General features: G+C 36.1%; 1 pseudogene; it reads left to right on the forward strand.

The window, feature by feature from the left end:
• The first annotated feature begins 1,426 nt into the window (after positions 1-1,426).
• On the forward strand, positions 1,427-20,086 carry LOC123532928 (probable ATP-dependent RNA helicase DDX23; annotated as a pseudogene).
• The last annotated feature ends 14 nt before the right edge of the window (positions 20,087-20,100 follow it).

The following is a 20,100-nucleotide window of genomic DNA, read 5'->3' on the forward strand; positions in this document are numbered from 1 at the left end:
CTGGTTACGATCGAAAAGAAAACTGTTCATACAAGTTTAAACATGTTCTAACTACGATTTAATCATGGTCTAAAAATTTAAATCAAAGGTCGCTTCGGTTGAAACATGTCAACTGCATCGATCAGTGTATGAGAAACAATATGGGTGCTGCCAGTTTTTCAGAGGGGCTGTGAACTTTATTTCAAATATGTGTTTTTCAAGAGCAAAGAAATATATATTATTTCTTCACTCTCAGTCAATGCCCATGGTTTCTTCATCTTTTTCAATGACTGATGCCAACCGTGGGCTGTCTCATTTTCTTTGATCATTGACTATGGTTTATAATTATTACATGTCGAGTGACCATGGTTGACCGCGGTTTAACTATATTTGACCAAGGAGATAAATCTTAACCATGGTCGACCATTGGTATTGATGTTTGAAAAGTATCAAAAACTATAACCATGATGTAACACTTGTTGGCAGAGCTTGATCATAGTTGTCATTGATTAACAGTGGCCACATTTCGCCTAGGTTTAGTTAAGTCAATACACTGGAGACCTGAAATCATGTTTCTCATAAAATGGTTTCGGTTGGCAAGACTGCAAGGGGGCACATATACTACCTTGCTATAAAGAGCTAGGTTATGTAGCGATGTGGAATAAAGTTTAAGAAAAAAAATATATAGTTTTAAACTTGTTTAATTACAGGGTCTAATTAAAATATGAAAGTCAACAGTTGGGTCCGAAGTCGATTGTCTTGCCGCGAAGTGGAAAAGTGGGTCTCATTTATATAGGGACCAATTTTCAACCAACTAAATATACAATTGATAGGCCTGGGGTGAATTACTTTAAAATGTAATTAATCAAATTACAATTACATTGAGAATTATCAAATTAAATTACAATTACATGGAATTTAGCAAGGTAATTAATTAAATTACAATCACATTGCAAATTGTAGTATATTACATTCAATTACTGAAGATAGATTGGCACAGAAAATAATAATACAAGAAGAGAACAACTCCAGACAGTTGTATGAATACATCACTTTTACTATTAACAGTTTTATTATAGCAATTAATATCTAAGTTCGTTTAGATTAATGTTTGGCAGAAATTGGTCACAGCTTCACATAAATGTCAATATACAAATACATATGATATAAAGTATATGGTTAAAATGCAGATGTCGAAGCCCTGGGAACAGAGGCCTAATACAGTATACTTGAAACAAACAAACTTATTACACAACGTTAAGATATACTAGTTTAGGCTGACCGAACCGCCGCACGTCAAGAAGTTGGAACAACGTGAAAAAAAATCTTGCCAACCGCCACCAGTATAGCGAACTAAACCCTGCCCGAGAAGCTGTGCCTTAATAATTTACTTCTAGAAAGGACTGAAGCTTGTGTTGCAGAGTGAATAAAAAAACATTTCCAAAATATGACAACTGCACCAATCTCTGTTGAAGAGACCCGTCACGGATTCGACGATTTCTGGATAACAAATGTATCCACCAATGCTGTTTAAAAACAAATGAGCAGCGAAATTATTAACGAGATTTCTAGCTCTCTCTAATGAAAAATGAGCGAATTACACAGTGAATAACAATGATACCTTGATTGTCTTCAAAAGGAAACGTGTAAAATTAATGGCTTAGCTTGCCGCCATTCCATACCACTTTGACTCTGCCACAGTATGGTCGCATTATGACGCTGCATTACAAGTCGAGAACCCTCAGCTGGTTCCTTGTCGTAACGAAATACCGACTTTATAATTGAACATCCCACTATCCAGGTATGGGTAGGACGCACTGAAAAGCTTAAAACAATTGTCAACAAAAATAAGGCAAATAGGCTTAAGATCTGAGTGACAACAACTGACGTGAGGGATTCTAATGCAAGATTTAATGCACTTGAATCCGGGGCGCAGCGCCCCATTCTCGTCAGCAGTTATGCTGCTGTTGCAGCACCTACTCTAAATGAATGTGGTTTATATGGAAGGGGATTAACTCCAATCGCAGTCAAAGATTTCTTTAGAACACACTGAACTAGTACGGGTAGACCTTTAAAACGCACAAATAAATAGGTTGAAGCACTAAATGGTCGAACAACCATATATCTCTCTATTAATCCACGGGTTAAGTAGAACCATTGTCGGTTGTAAATGAATAGCTACTCCTTCACATTTCTTTCGGTGTCCACAGACTTTGTCCGGAGCATATCTTCTTCATGCATGGAGGGATTTTGATGAAACTTGGCACAGTTGTCTACCATTATGAGACGGAGTGTCATGCGCAAGAATCAGGTCCCTAGGTCTAAGGTCAAGGTCACACTTAGAGGTCAAATGTCAAATTCAAGAATGACTTTGTCCGGAGCATATCTTCTTCATACATGAAGGGATTTTAATGAAACTTGGCACAATTATTCATCATCATAAGACAAAATATCATGCGCAAAAACCAGGTCCCTAGGTCTAAGGTCAAGGTCACACTTAGAGGTCCAAGGATACAAGAATGAAAACTTTGTCCGGAGCATTTCTTCTTTATGCATGGAGGAATTTTGATATAACTTAGCACAAATGTTCACCACCACGAGTCGGAGTGTCATGCGCAAGAACCAGGTCCCTAGGTATAAGGTCAAGGTCACACTTAAAGGCCAAAGGTCAGATGCAAGAATGATACAAGAAAGGAGTTTTTGTGTGTATTTAGAAAAACAAAAGAATGACAATAATTACTAAACAAACACAAAATTAAAATTCCAGTTGCAAATACAAGTGCTAGAGTAAAGAAATTTGCTGTGACGGGCGTATATTGTGACATTCTGGCACTCTTGTTTGTGGATTTAAACTTTCAAAGAGAAAATGAATAGGAATTATATTATATTCAATTTTTTGGTCTTGATGTTTTGGATATTGGTGCAATTACCAAACCCTCCCAACAAGTGCCTCGTGAATATAACTGATTTTCGAGTACGTGTATTTTTATTCAAATTTTTTCAAGTGCATTTAAGAACTGTAAAATTTTGAATTTAGCAACAAAAGAAAGACCAGTCCATGTTTTACGGGGATTTGCTGGAGAGAAGACGAACAGAGGATGAGAAAAACCAGGAGAAGTAAGATACAAGATTTATGTACTGCAAAGCAGATATTTTTGTGAGGGTTTCATTTTTGCGATATACACGAGGCCCTACATTTCGCGAAAATTAATCCTTGAGTAATTATTCATCATGAGTATAATTCAGATTCATGTATGATCATGCTATTTTTACAATTTTGCGAATATTAAACCTCACAAAGATACTCAAAATTTCAAACTTGCAGAATTTTGAGCTAGTGAAAATATGTGCTTTTACAGTAAATTTTATTGAGTGTACTGTAATATTTGAAATATTCACAAGGGATTTATATACGCTTTACATGCTAACTGAATGTGTTCATGAAAAGGATATTCACCAGTGTGTTATTTTGTATATATAAATAGCTCTATTTGTTTTTCAATGTCATATTTTACCATGTGAAACAACATGTAATACTTCCAGCTTTAAATATGGCAGATTTCTAGCTTGTTAAAATGTCTTGATTTCGCAGTAGTTGAAGGATAAAATAGGAAAAAAATCATTGGTTAATTCATTCTTATTCAAGTGGAACTAGTAGATAAGATGCAAAAATATAACTCTTGTTTTCTTTGGGGAAATAGGAAGAGGTTGAAAGTCGTTAAAGAGAGAGAAAACAAACGGAAGTTCGATGATCGGCATTGGACTGAGAAATCCCTGCCGGAGATGACAGAGAGAGAGATTGGCGTATCTTTAAGGAAGATTATAACATAAGCTGTAAAGGAGGCAGAATTCCTAACCCTATCAGGAAATGGAAAGAAGCCAGTTCACCTAAAGATCTGCTAGATATCATTGATACAATTGGTTATAAGGTATGTCTTTGTTTTCCATAATTCAATACTGTAAAAGTCTATTTTTTGCAGAAGGGTTTATTTGCGCGAAATTTCGTGAATGAACCATTTCGCAAACTCATCTGTCTCGCTTAAGCTTCTGTTTTGATCTTATTAAGCATTATATATACATTAAATAAATACCGAAAGTCCTGATTCGTGGCAACCTCCCAAAAAAGATGGAAATCGGAAAATTGCGAAAAAAAAAAACACGAAATATAAGACTTTTACAGTATTTACATTCACTATATTTTACATTTTTGTATGAACAACACTGCCATAATAGTATCGACTTAATCAAGATTTGTTCTTTCGTTGAGATTGCTCGTGCAATCTGACGTCACTTACAAAAAACCTGGACACAATGGCGTCGTTTTAAAACACAAATATTTGAAAAAGAACAGTAACTTACAGCTAAATTATTTTTTTCTCACTTTAAAGATTGGTTTGGTTTTTCAGTGGATTTAACGGTATTTTAAGTATTGTATTTGTATCAGAAAGTTAATTACAATTGAACATGTGCTGGTCTTTTTAGCTGTTCTATTTAGATGTTGACAATATTTTTCTCCTGACATTTATTTTGATATTCTGGTACTCCTGGAAAACAGCCACTTAGTTTTGTAGACAGCGTCTGTAAAAATGTAAATATAAGAATTGAATGCTTTTTCTTGAAGGAAAGTTTTGAGAATTGTCTCTTAAATACCAGTCATTGATCCACAGTGGTGACTCAGTTGTAAAGTTGTGCCTTGTATGTGAGTGATCGGAGCGGTCAGGTGATACCAAAGACTTTAATAATTGTACAAGTAGTTGTCAGACATGTTCATCTTTTATTTTAGGAACCATCACCTATTCAGAGACAGGTCATTCCGATAGGGTTACAGAATCGTGATGTTATAACTTATAGGTATAGCCGAGACTGGTAGTGGTAAAACTGCAGCTTTCCTTATACCTCTTCTAGTCTGGATTACATCATTGCCAAAAATAGAAAGTTATGACATTCAATAATACTTCTTGTTTGAAAATGCAGTTAATAAAACAAAATTTTGATGAATAAATTGTAATTATGTAGTTCTCATTTTTATAGAAAATACATTAGGCTGTTTTAAAGTAATGAGCATTTCTTCTTTATGCATGGAGGGATTTTGATATAACTTGGCACAAATGTTCTCCACCACGAGGCGGAGTGTCATGCGCAAGATCCAGGTCCCTAGGTCTATGGTCAAGGTCACACTTAGAGGCCAAAAGTCAGATACAAGAATGACATTGTCCGAAGCATTTCTTCTTCATGCATGGAGGGATTTTGATGTAACTTGGCACAATTATACACCATCATGAGACGAAGTGTCTTGAGCAGTTCCCGTCTTTAAAATTACTTCCCTTTGTTGTTACTATAAATACCTTATATTGTAACTTTTTCATAACTAGTCGTAGGGAAAAATCGAGACCTTTTTTCTGTAGTACAACATGCATGCTACATCCAATTTTGAGTTGTATTTTGACTAATCTCTACCTAGTAAAGATTTTTTTGTGGACTTACAATTTTTTTTTTTGGATTTTTTTTTTTAAGATTAACTTCCCTTAGTTGTTACTATAAATAACTTATATTGTAACTTTTTTTATAATTGACCTTAGGGAAAAACCGAGACCACTTTTCTGTGGTACAACATAGATGTTATTTTCCAATTTTAGGTGTTTTCTAAGGTATTTCTACCTGGTGAGTTTTTTTTTTTGTAGACTTAGAAAAACAAAAGACTTACAATGATTACTAAACAACCACAAAATTAAAATTCCATTTGCAAATACAGGTGCTAGAGTAAAGAAATTTGCTGTGACGGGCGTATATTGTGACATTCTGGCACTCTTGTTTTTGTTTTAGGTCACCTTTTCTCAAAAACTACAAGAGCTACAGCTTTGAAACTTTGCACACTTGTTTTTCATCATTAGGGGACTATGTATTTCAAGAACCATAACTCTAATAATATTATGCATTTTGTCAGAATTACGGCCCTTTTTGTACTTAGAAATTCTGAACTATAACTCTTCTTATATACCGCCCAGCACTTGCAGACTAGCAATGGCACCCGTAGGCGGTGCTCTTGTTTACTTAAGATCTTACATCAGCTTCAGTTTGACAGGTTGAATGCAAAAAACTGTTTTCAGCTGAATTTAATGTGTTATACATACTTTATTTGTAGGAAAATAGATATCATAGATAAAGGTCCGTATGCTATAATTTTGGCCAGATGTTTTCAAACTTAAGACATGACTTAGGCATCATGAGATGACCTCACAGGACAAGTTTCATAACTCAAGCTTTTATTTTGTTTAAATTATGCCCCTTTATATCAAAGAAATTTTGTGAAAGTTTTGAATATAAGCATGTTTCTCAGTATCTAATCAAGCAAAGGTTTTCTGATTCTCCACATATCGTTGGCATCATGAGATGACCTTGTGTGGATAGTTTCATAACTCTGGCTAACATTTTGGCAAAATTGTGCCCCTTTTGTGATCGCCCTTCGTCCGTCGTCCGTCCACAATTTCGTGTCTGCACGATAGTGGTTTAATTTATGATTTTATTTTAACCAAACTTGCACACAACTTGTAAGATCTTGGTTCCTTTCTTGAACTGGCCAGATCCCATTATAGGTTCCAGAGTTACGGCCCCTGAAAAGGCCAAAATTAGCTATTTTGACCTTGTCTGCACCATAGCAGCTTCATTTATGATTTGATTTTAACCAAACTTGCATAAAACTTGTGTCACCATAAGATCTCGGTTCCTTTCTTGAACCGGCCGAATCCCATGATGGGTTCAAGGGTTATGGCCCCTGAAAGGGCCAAAATTAGCTATTTGACCTTGTCTGCACAATAGCAGCTTCATTTATGATTTGATTTTAACCAAACTTGCACACAACTTGTATCATCACAAGATCTTGGTTCCTTTTTTGAACTGGCCAGATTCCATTATGGGTTCCAGAGTTATGGCCCCTGATAGGGCCAGAATTAGCTATTTTGACCTTGTCTGCACAATAGCAGCTTCATTTATGATTTGATTTCAACCACACTTGCACACAACTTGTATCACCATAAGATCTCAATTCCTTTTTATATCGCCTCGGTGTCCGTGCGTCTTTCTGTTGGTTAGCAATTTCCCTTCCGCTCTGTAACTCTTGAACCCCTTGAAGGATTTCAAAGAAACCTGACACAAATGTTCACCTCATCGAAATGACGTGCAGAGCGCATGTTTCGGATGGCTCACTTCAAGGTCAAGGTCACACTTAGGGGTCAAAGGTCATATGACTTTGTTTTGTGTGTATATTGCTCTGCATTTGCGTTGCATTGCAGTGCTCTGTTTCTATTTGGCAGATCCTTCTTTTGTTCACTTACAAGAATTGTTTTTTAATTACTTCCCTTTTTTATGTTACTATAAATAGCTTATTTAGTAACTTTTTTATTATTGGCCGTAGGGGAAAAACGAGAGCACTTTTCTGTGGTACAACATGGATGGTACCTCCAATTTTTAGGTGTATTTTGACATGTCTGTACTTTGTAAGAATTTTTGTTTTCTTTTTGGTTAAATTTCTTCCCTTTGTTGTTCCTGTCCTTTAGACTTATGGCTATATAAAAAACTGATTTCAAAACAATTTTACACAAGACTAGTGTTCCTTGGGTGATCCTCTACTATATTCCTTCAAAAAATTTTGATTCAGCGAAAAACATGGCCCCAAGGGGTTTTGCTTATTTTCCCTATATGCCTATATAGAACGTTGAAAATCTTTTTGTCAGAAACTGCTGGTCCGTTTTCAAAATAATTTTACACAAATGTTTCTTGGGTGACCCTCTACCAAATTCCTTCAGATAATTTTGATTCATTGAAAATGTGGCCGCCTGCGGGAGGGGCTCATTTTCCCATATGGCTGTATAGAAAACCTTGTATGAAACTACTGGCCTGATTTGAAAATAATTTTATTTGAAGTACTTTAAGAAAATTTCAACTATATTTTCTCATATTTCTTTTGATTGATCTTGATTATGATTTGTTTGACCTTCTTTTTTTTTAAGTGCAATGATAACAGGTGAGCGATATAGGGCCATTATGGCCCTCTTGTTCAATTTTGCTAAAGCTTTTGTTTGTAACCTAGTATTGGTTGGAAGGACTTCAAATAGTGGCCACACTGTAATGAGACAGCTTTTGGTAGATTCTTGATCACCAGTATTCCGTTAAATTAATGCTACATATTCTCTAGTCGTATATTTTAAAATCTTATTACTTCAGATTTATGACACAATTCAGCCAATGTTAACTGCTTTGACTAGTGTATACTGATTATTTGGAGACATGATTTGACAGGTGAATAACCTAAGTGCCTTGTTATTCTTTGTCAAATTTACAGACCATTTTGAATTGTACGGTAACGGGCACAAATTTTGAATATCAAGTTTGATGAAACATAGATAGGTAAACAGGTGTATGAGTACTGTGTCTTACCTACAGGTATGCCATTTAAATTAATAACCGGTTTCTGTAAGTTGTTAATGTTTAATCTTTTACAGATTGTTATAGCAACTTCAGGACGTCTTATAGATGTTTTAGAGAACCGCTACCTTGTCCTGTCATAGTGTACTTATGCAGTATTGGATGAGGCTGACCGTATGATAGACATGGGTTTTGAGCCCGATGTGCAGCACATTCTGGAATATCTCCCCGTTACAAATATGAAACCTGACACAGACGATGCAGAGGATAATGAAAAAATGTTATCCAACTTCAACACCACACAAAAATAAAGACAGGTATGTTTAAAAAAACAAATAAAAATGTGTAAAATATACTCTCATATACAGCCTGAATTGTATAGCTATTGTTACATCAGCAAACTTAAAGGGATACTCCAGAATTTTTTCAAGAAATGTATCCATGATTTATTCTGTTTTACTCAATAAACGAAAGGAAACAGAAAGAAGATAATTTTTTTGGGAGAGGGGTGGGGCACGTAGATTTGCCCTTGTCCGTCTGTCAGAATTATGTTTTCTGCATATCTCAAAAACTAAAGTATTAACCATGAGTCATTAAACCTCACAGGATTGTCATTCAGCATATGAAGTTGTTCACCTGATGTTTTAATTGGGATTTCAAACATTGAATCCAGAGTTATGACCTTTGTCTTACTCAAAAATATGCTTAAAAAGGGTCTAAAAGTTTGTGTCGTATGTATCTCAAAACACATTTGCCCTAGGATTATGAAACATATTATAATATTCAGCATGTGAAGTTGTGCACCTGGGATTTTGTTTGAGATTTCACTCAGCCAGACAAGAGTTGTGGCCCTTTACTTAATCAAAAATATGTGTAAAAGGGCATTAAAGTTTGTCACACATATCTTAGAATGTATTTGACATAGGGTCATCAAACATAATTATGTCTCCCACCACATAGTGGTGTGGGAGATATATTGATATACTGCTGTCTGTGTGTCCGTCCGTCCGTCCGTCTGTCTGTCACAAATCTTGTCCGCGCTCTAAGTTGAACAGTTCTCATCTGATCTTCACCAAACTTTAACAACATTTGTTTACCAATAAGTCCTCGGCCAAGTTCGATAATGAGCCAAATCGCCCCAGGCATTTCAGAATAATGGCTCTTGAATACCGAAAATTTGCCTTTTTACTCTTATCCATGCTCTAACTTGAACAGTTCTCATCCGATCTTCACCAAACTTGAACAAAATGTGTTTGCCAATAAGTCCTCGGCCAAGTTCGATAACTAGCCAAATCGGCCCAGGCACTTCAGAATTATGGCCCTTGAATTACCGAAAATCGCTCTGTACACACTTGTCCGCCTCTAAGTCGAACATTTCTCATCCGATCTTCACCAAACTTGAACAAAATATGTTTGCCAGTAAGTCCTCGGCCAAGTTCAATAACTAGCCAAATTGGCCCAGGCACTTCAGAAATATGGCCCTTGAATTACCTAAAATCGCTCTGTATACAGATGCCAGTGATGCATGTATTGGTGCATGGTTGACTCAGATACTTAACTATTCAGATGATTAGGCAGTTGTGAGAGACTGCGTTTTTCTCAAAAGCAGCTCTAGTTTGAATATTATTCAACATGGGAAGTTGTGCACCTGGGTTTTGTTTGGGATTTCTATCTGTCAGATCAGAGTTATGGTCCTTGATTTAGTCAAAAATATACAGAAAGGGCATACAAGTTTGTAAAGCATATATCTCAAAAACTGTTTGACTTAATCATAAAACAGTAGAGAATTGTTATAAAGCATGTGAAGTTGTGCACCAGGTGTTCTGTTTAGGATTCCACTCAGCCAGACCAGAGTTATGGTCCTTGACTCAGTGCAAAATACACATTAAGTGCTTAAAAGTTTGTGTTGCATATGCAAATGTATATCTTAAATAAATTTGACTTAGAGTCCTGAAATCATGCACAGTGACAGGAAGAGGGGGCACCAGTTTCCTATGAACACATCTAGCTTAAATCTTGCTGGGGTAGTTGCTATGTGTCTATGTGTAGCCGTGAAAACATGTGACAAATCATCTGGTCAAGAGCTTGACAAACTCAAATCAAATTACTTCATCATTGTACACATGAGTAAAATCAAAAAGAGGAATGTGATGTGTTATAGCAATTTTCAGGTGTTTCCCTTAATTACCTGGTATAAGTAGGTCTGATTTGCAGTTCTGGGTAAAGAATTTCCCCAATAATAGAATTTGTTCAAACTTTGTATATGAACACAATTCTATCATTGGGAAATTTTTGCCCCATCTGTCATACAAGAAACTGCAGCGAGCGTCTTTAAATTTTGCACTCGCATCTCAAAGTAAGAAAAAATCTATTTCAACTAAGCACATCAGTAAAATATCATTCCTACAATGATTTAACATTTACCCTGATAAATTACTACAATGGACTGGTCCATCATTCAGTTCGGGCAGTACCACTTACTATTCAAAGGAGTTTTCACTGAAAATTTACTGACTGGATAGCGAACAGTGCAGACCAAGATGAGCTGGCACGGATGTGCAGGCTCAGCTTGGTCTGCACTGGTCGCAAAGGCAGAATCACTTGCCGCCAGCAGGCTAAAGGTTAAAGGATTTTATCACATGTTTGACGTCGCAGGAGTGAAATAAAGCCATTGCATTATTTTGTATGACACTATTGTAATAAAGCCTTGACGTTTATGTTGTTTTAAGTATAGGAGACGTATGTCAAATCGACTTTGTCTATAATAGGTAAAGAAAGAAGATTTTGATGATTCAACAGGAAAGGCTTACATGTGATAATTAGAATATTACATTTTATGTCTTCCCGCATTGAATTTATTAAACTTGGATAAAATTGATAAAATGCTTGGCAGAGCCATGTATTTTATTACATTATTCAACTCGTTTAATAATTTTGATATGAAAAGACACTCGTGTAATATCCACTATTTTTTCATCCACAATTTTACTTGTGTATCCCTTTAAAAGAATTAGATAACACTGTAGACATTCTCAAGTTTGCTTCCTAGGAAAAATCCATATCCAAACAACCTCATCTCAAACAGGTATCTACATGTAATTTGTCCTTGAACTGGGAAGTTATGGCCTGAGTATTGTTAGCTCACCTGAGCACAAAGTGCTCGGGGTGAGCTATTGTGATCGCTCACCTTCCGGCGTCCGGCCGTCCGCACTTTCCTTTAAACAACATCTCCTCTGAAACCATTTGGTGGAAGTTGATGAAACTTGGTCTGGATGTTCCTTGGGTGGTCCTCTTCCGAAATTATTTAGATGGTTCCGCTTGGTTTCACATAGGGGCCGCCAGGGCTAAAAATAGAAAACTCTTTAAATGACATCTCTTCTTAAACCGCTGGTCCGATTTTGAAATAATTTCACACAAATGGTCCTTGTGTGATCCTCTAACAAGTTTGTTCAAATTATTCCGATTCTTCTAAAAACATGGCCGCCAGGGGGCGTGGTCACTTTTCCCTATATGTATATAGTGGAAACTTTAACAATCTTCTTGTATGAAACTGCTGGCCAGATTTTGAAATAATTTCACACAAATGGTCCTTGTGTAACCCTCTGTCAAGATTGTTCAAATGATTACGATTCGTCAAATAAACATGGCCGCCAGGGGGCGTGGTCACTTTTCCCTATATGTATATAGTGGAAACTTTAACAATCTTCTTGTATGAAACTGCTGGCCAGATTTTGAAATAATTTCACACAAATGGTCCTTGTGTAACCCTCTGTCAAGATTGTTCAAATGATTACGATTCGTCAAAAAAACATGGCCGACAGGGGGCGTGGTCACTTTTCCCTATATGTATATAGTGGAAACTTTAAAAATCTTCTAGTATGAAACCGCTAATCCGATTTTAAAATGTTTTCACACAAATGGTCCTTGTGTGATCCTCTACCAAGTTTGTTCAAATTATTCCGATTCGTCAAAAAACATGGCCACCAGGGGGCGTAGTCATTTTTCCCTATATGTATATAGTGGAAACTTAAAAAATCTTCTTGTGTGAAACTGCTGGCGCAATTTTAAAATAATTTCACACAAATGGTCCTTGTGTGACCCTCTGTCAAGATTGTTCAACTTATTATGATTCTTCAAAAAACATGGCTGCCAGGGGGCGTGGTCTCTTTTCACTATATGTATATAGTGGAAACTTTAAAAATCTTCTTGTCCAAAACCACAGGGCCTAGGGCTTTGATATTTTGTATGTAGCATTATTTAGTGGTCCTCTACCCAGATTGTTCAAATTATCCCCCTAAGATCTAATATAGCCCTGCCCTGGGGGTCACGTGGTTTATATAGGGAAAACTTTGAAAATCCTTTGATATTTGGTATTTAGCATCGTGTAGTAGTCCTTTACCAAGATTGTTCAAATTATCCCCCTGGGGTTAAAAATGACCCCACCCCGGGGGCACATGGTTTAAATAGACTTGTTTAAGGTAACCTCTAAAAAAAATTCTTGTCTTAAACCATAAGGCCCAGAGCTTAGATATTTAGTATGTGGCATGCTCTAGTGGTTCTCTACCAAGGTTGTTCAAATCATGACCCTGGGGTCAATATAGGCCATGCCCGCTTGGTCCCTTGTTTTACATAGACATATTTTTGAAGCAATGACAAAGAAATTTGGACCACAAGTATAATGTTTGATACAGATTTCAATACACATCTTGAATAGTCTTAATCATGACCAACTGACCTACTTTCTTGTTTTTGAAGGTACAGCTTAGAAATTTAGACCACATGTATAATTTTTGATACAGATTTCAATACTCATCTTTAATATTCTTAACCCTGACCTACTGACCTATTTTCTTGTTTTTGAAGCTACAGCAAAGAGATTTGGACCACCTGTATAATATTTGATACAGATTTCAATACTCATCTTGAATAGTCTTAATCGTGACCTACTGACCTACTTTTTTCTTGTATTTGAAGTATACAGTATAGAAATTTGGATCAGGTGTATAATGTCTGATACAGATTTCAATGCTTATCTTTAAGATTCTTAACCCTGACCTACTGACCTACTTGTTTTTGAAGCTACATCAAAGAGATTTGGACCACCTGTATAATTTGTTAACAGATATCAGTAGTTATCTTGAATAATTTTTACCTTGACCTACTCACCCTCACCTGTTTAGCTACGCTGTCTGACTGTGTGCTGTTGTGGTCCGTCGTCCATCGTCAGTCCTCTGTCGTCAGTCGTGCGTAGTCCGTCAACAATTTCTAAAAAAATCTTCTTCTTGAAAACCACTTGGCAGAATTACACCAAACTTCACAGGAATGATCCTTGGGTGGCCCCCTTTGAAAATTGTTCAAACTTTGAAAATCTTCTTGTACAAAACCACAACACTTAGACCTTTGATATTTGGTATGTAGCATCATCTAGTGGATCTTCTACCAAGATTGTTCAAACTATCCCCCTAGGGTCAAATATGGCCCCGCCCCGCGAGTCCCAAGTTTTACATATACTTATATAGGAAAAAAAGTTTAAAAATCTTCTTGTCTGAAACCACAACACTTGGACCTTTGATATTTGGTTTGTAGCATTGTCTTATGGTCCTCAACCAGAATTGTTCAAATTGAACCCCTTGGGTGAAAAGAGGCCCTGCTCTGGGTGTCCCAAGTTTGGACCACCTGTATAATATTTGATACAGATTTTAATACTCATCTTAAATAGTCTTAAGCGTGACCTACTGACCTACTTTATTCTTGTATTTGAAGGTACAGTATAGAAATTTGGATCAGGTGTATAATGTCTGATACAGATTTTAATGCTTATTTTTAATATTCTTAACCCTGACCTTCTGACCTACTTGGATTTGAAGCTACAGCAAAGAGATTTGGACCACCTGTATAAATTTTTAACAGATATCAGTAGTTATCTTGAATAATTTTTACCTTGACCTACTCACCTTGTTTTTAGCTCACCTGTCACGAAGTGACAAGGTGAGCTGTTGTGACCGCTTGATGTCCATCGTCCATCGTCAGTCCTCCGTCGTCAGTCGTGCGTAGTCCGTAGTCCGTCAACAATTTCTAAAAAAATCTTCTTCTTTAAAATCACTTGGCAGAATTACACCAAACTTCACCTTCACAGGAATGATCCTTGGGTGCCCCCTTTTGAAAATTGTTCAAACTTTGAAAATCTTCTTGTACAAAACCACATCACTTAGACCTTTGATATTTGGTATGTAGCATCATCTAGTGGTCCTCTACCAAGATTGTGCAAATTATCCCCCTAGGGTCAAATTTGGCCCCGCCCCGCGAGTCCCATGTTTTACATAGACTTATATAGGAAAAAAAGTTTAAAAATCTTCTTGTCTGAAACCACAACACTTAGACCTTTGATATTTGGTTTGTAGCATTGTCTTATGGTCCTCAACCAGAATTGTTCAAATTGTACCCCTTGGGTGAAAAGAGGACTTATATAGGAAAAAGCTTTAAAAATCTACTTGTCTGAAAACATACGACCTAGGCTTTTGATATTTGGTATAATGCATTGTCTAGTAGTCCTCTACCAAAGTTATTCAAATTATGCCCTGCCCTGGGGTCACTTAGTTATTATGTGAGTTATATAGGAAAAATACTTAAAAAAACATCTGATCAAATTTCCAAGACTGTTTAATTATAATTACCTGATGACCCCAAGTAATATGATGTCACTTGACTGTGACCTTGACCTACTGACCTACTTTCTTGTTTTTTAAGATACAGCCTTGAAATTTTGATGACATATACAGTTTTGCACAAAATTCATAAAACTGAATTTCATTGACCACAAATGTGACTTACTGACTTTCTTAATATTTTATCATCAGTTTGACCTTTGAAACATGTAGCTCATATTACTCAGGTGAGCGATCCAGGGTCATCATGACCCTCTTGTTTAATTTTGAAGCTTTAGCAAAGAAATTTGATCAAGCAAGCAACTAAACTCAGGTGAGTGATATAGCGCCATCATGGCCCTCTTGTATTGATCGTATGTCAGTTTCTTCAGTTCAGAAAAGAACTTTCAATGGGATTCACACCTGGGATCTCTTAAATAGTATTCCATTGTTCTTGAACCGAAGGAAAATACAGCCATTCTGATTATTACAGCAAACATTTGTACTCTTATCATTTTCAGACTGTCATGTTTACAGCAACTATGCCGCCGACTGTTGAAAAATTGGCAAGGAAGTATTTACGACGACCGGCGGTTGTGTATATTGGATCTGCTGGTAAACCAACAGAACGCTGTGAACAGATTTCATACACGATGGGTCAACAAGAAAAAAGGTAACAAAAACCCAACAACATACTGTGAAATCTTTTTTGTGTGGTTTTGACCAAAATGGCTGTTTTATGGGGATAAAACTTCATGGATTTAACCCTTACCCTGCTAAATTTCTATAATGAACTTGTCCATCTTTCAGTTTGGACAGTACCATTAGCTGTTAAAAGGGGTGCTTACCAAAAAGATATTGACTGAATGGCGAACAGTGCAGATCATGATCAGACTGCACAGATGTGCAGGCTGATCATGATCTACACTGGTCGCAAAGGCAGAATCATTCGAGTCCAGCATGATAAGGGTTGAACTTTGGAAGATAAAATTGTTTGTTTGTAGAAACCATAGAGTTTCCCATGATTATCTATGATTTGACAGCAGGTCAGATTTATTTCGTTGTAACTGTTGCACATAGTAGAATGGGAGTTATTTTGAATCTTTTCATATGTGAAATTTTGTAAATGATGAAAGATAAGTAGTCTACATGCTCTGAATATTCTGCATAATTTTGATGCTTGATGGTTAAAGTAGGCAAGTGAGACATTGTTAATGACATATACAGGTATGAAGTCCATAGACACTGAGAAGTGAGCAAGTATTAATAATGTGTACTTGTATGTAGTCCATGGACACTGACTAGTAAGAAAGTATCAGTGACTTGTGTACAGTTATGAAGTCCATGGACACAGACTAGTAAGAAAGTATCAGTGACTTGTAAACAGATATGTAGTCCATGGACACTGACTAGTAAGAAAGTATCAGTGACATGTGTACAGGTATGAAGTCCATGGACATAGACTAGTAAGTAAGTGTCAGTGACTTGTATACAGGTATGAAGTCCATGGACACAGACTAGTAAGAAAGTATCAGTGACTTGTAAACAGATATGTAGTCCATGGACACTGACTAGTAAGAAAGTATCCGTGACTTGTGTACAGGTATGAAGTCCATGGACACTGACTAGTAAGAAAGTATAAGTGACTTGTATACAGATATGTAGTCCATGGACACTGACTAGTAAGAAAGTGTCAGTGACTTGTATACAGGTATGAAGTCCATGGACACTGACTAGTAAGAAAGTGTCAGTGACTTGTATACAGGTTATAAGTCCATGGACACTGACTAGTAAGAAAGTATCAGTGACTTGTTTACTGGTATGATGTCCATGGACACTGACTAGTAAGAAAGTATCAGTGACTTGTGTACAGGTATTAAGTCCATGAACACTGACTAGTTAGAAAGTATCAGTGACTGTGTACAGGTATGAAGTCCATGGACACTGACTAGTAAGAAAGTATCAGTGACTTGTATACTGATGTGAAGTCCATGGACACTGACTAGTAAGAAAGTGTCAGTGACTTGTATACAGGCATGAAGTCCATGGACACTGACTAGTAAGAAAGTGTCAGTGACTTGTATACAGGTATGAAGTCCATGGACACTGACTAGTTATAAAGTATCAGTGACTTGTATACAGGTATGAAGTCCATGGACACTGTGAGGTAAACTTGCATTACACAATTGAAATATTGTTTAAAAGTACAGCTGACATCCCAGTAATTTAGAATTTTAACATGTCTGATCTATTTGCAGGAAGAAGTTACTGGAGATATTACAGGCTAGAATAGAACCACCAATTCTTATCTTTGTCAACCAGAAGAAAGATGTGGATGTGCTGGCAAAATCCTTGGAAAAAATTGGAGTAAGTTTATTTCATTTTACACCATTGCAGTAATAAGTAGCAGGTTTTTCCACTTGAGAAATAAGATTAATTTCACAATCAAAATAAGTTTGTTTCTTCCAATAATTGATCACAAATTGCCTCATCTAACTCTTTCGAAATCTAATGCAGTTTAGTGCACAATTTAGGAATAATTTGTAAATGTAGTTTTTGAAAATTGTTCTTTGTTGATGGATATTTACCTTTTTGAAAGATTTGAATAGAATGTCATGTCAGATGAAAAAAATCAAACAGTAGAATACTAGTTTAAAGGAGGTTCGGTGTGAGTCAGTGTGTTTTTGAACCAAAGGCCTCATTAGCTTCTACAATAATTGTTCAATTTTTTTGTTATAAAAAATTTACTTTGTCAATAATTGTGATGATCACTTTGTGGAAGCTCCAACTGTGTTACCGCAAACTTCCATTACTAAATTTCAAATGTCACTAAACAAACTAACGCAGGATAAAGGATATCACAAAAGAATTATAATTGAGTTAAACTTCTTGAAAACTAAGAATGACCAGAAGCAAGAGAGCATGTCTACATGTATATTTCTTTGCCTCTAGTTCAGTGCTACAACTCTTCACGGTGGTAAAGGTCAGGAGCAGAGAGAGTTTGCTCTCGCAAGTTTGAAGGGTGGAACTAAAGATATCCTGGTAGCTACAGATGTGGCTGGACGTGGTATTGACATTAAGGATGTATCACTGGTTATCAATTATGATATGGCAAAGAATATTGAAGGTATGCTAGGAACTTTTGGCTCTGTTTTATTATAATATTCAAAATTTTAGATTCTGTATTCTGTGAAATCATTTAATGCTATGGGCATGAAATATCTTTGTTTTGGCAAATGTTGCTATTTCTTAGAGATACGAATTTCTGAATTTTAATTTTCATGCCCTCACATTTATGTTCGGGGCATATAGCATTGCTACTGTCCGTATGTCCATACATACGTACGTCTCAAAATCTTGTGTGTCTAACTCCTCTCACAATATTAGCCTGCTTTGTTTCAAACTTTCATAGATAAACAAGCTTTATGTGCAGATGACCATAAAGGAAGGAACTTTTTCTGTAACTATTTTTACCACAGTTATGGCCCTTTGATAGTTTTGCTATATAGAATATAGAGAAAAATCTTGTGTTCAACTCCTCAAACACTATTGAAAGGATATGCTTGAATGTTCCACATATTAAGGACCTTGATGTGAAGATGACTGGAACATAAATAATGGACTTTTTTTCTGTGGCTTTTTTTTCTAGAATTATGGTCCTTCCTTAATTCACAAAATTTGCCATAGTGAAGAAATTTTGGTGTTCATCTCCTCGTACACTTTTTTGAAGGAATGGATTTGAAGTTGCTCAGATGCATAACCTTATAATACATGTTGATGCAAAATTTTAGCGGAACATCCTTCATGACAAGATGGTCTGTACTAAAAACTCTGTATCCTATGTACACAATTATAGTTGAGGGTAAAATGTATAGGAATTTTGTTTGTTCACATGGCTTTAATTTCATGGATTGACACAACTACAAAATCCTTTAAAAGTAATCACCCACTAATATGAGTGATTTTGCAGTATAACACAATGACAAAAACAAATTTGTGAATTGCAGAAAAATAAACATTATTCCTTTGTACTTACATGTCCTCATTTCTTGCTGACAGAATTCATTAACTGGTTTAAATCAACAGTTCCTGGCTGTTAAACTAGGTTAAACTCCTTTTGATAGATTGTCAGCCTTAGCTGTGAGAGGTCCTGGGTTTGATTTCTGATCAGGGCTGAAATATTTTCACTCTGTTACAAATATAAGAACTCTGGTTAGCTTAACTGGATTGTATGACTGCTGTTACATAAAATATTATTGAAAAACAACAAACTAGAATCAAAACTTAAACCTGAAATCCACTGACGAAATATGAAAACGCAACAGACATATGCCTGAATATGTATTTTTACTGCAAAAAGCATCACCTTGAAATGTTCAACAAATACACATCTCGATACTCTATACCCATTGTGTTAATTTTACGGTCTGTTGTGCTGATTAAATTTGAACACAATAGGTATAGAGAATCGAGATGTGTATGTGTTGAACATTTCAAGGTGATGCTTTTTGTAGTAAAAATATATTCAGGCATATGTTTGTTGCGTTTTCATATCTTCTCAGTGTATATTGATATGTCCAGTTTAACTACTGGACAGTCTGTAAATTTCATGGTAAGTGATTGCAGACATAGAAGAATATGTAATAATTATTAATTTTTTAATGAAGAACTTGTCCGTAATCATTTTGATTCAGCTTAAGTAATATTACATTTCTCTGTTTTACAGGATTTTTAATATGTTTCGAAAGTTACGGCATGGTGATAAATTTAGAGACAAGTCCATTCAATGAAATGAATCAAATGTTACTCTTTCAGATTACACACATCGTATTGGTCGTACGGGACGTGCTGGAAAATCTGGAGTGGCAATAACTTTTCTCACTAAAGAGGACAATTTGGTGTTCTATGACCTAAAACAAGTGATTATGGCAAGTCCAGTATCTTCATGCCCACCGGAACTGGCAAATCACCCAGATGCACAAAATAAACCAGGTGTGACTGTGTTTAAGAAACGAAAAGACGAAACAGTGTTTATAAACTGAGATTGACATCGAGT

Source organism: Mercenaria mercenaria, chromosome 11, assembly GCF_021730395.1.
Source record: "Mercenaria mercenaria strain notata chromosome 11, MADL_Memer_1, whole genome shotgun sequence".
NCBI lineage: Eukaryota > Metazoa > Mollusca > Bivalvia > Venerida > Veneridae > Mercenaria > Mercenaria mercenaria.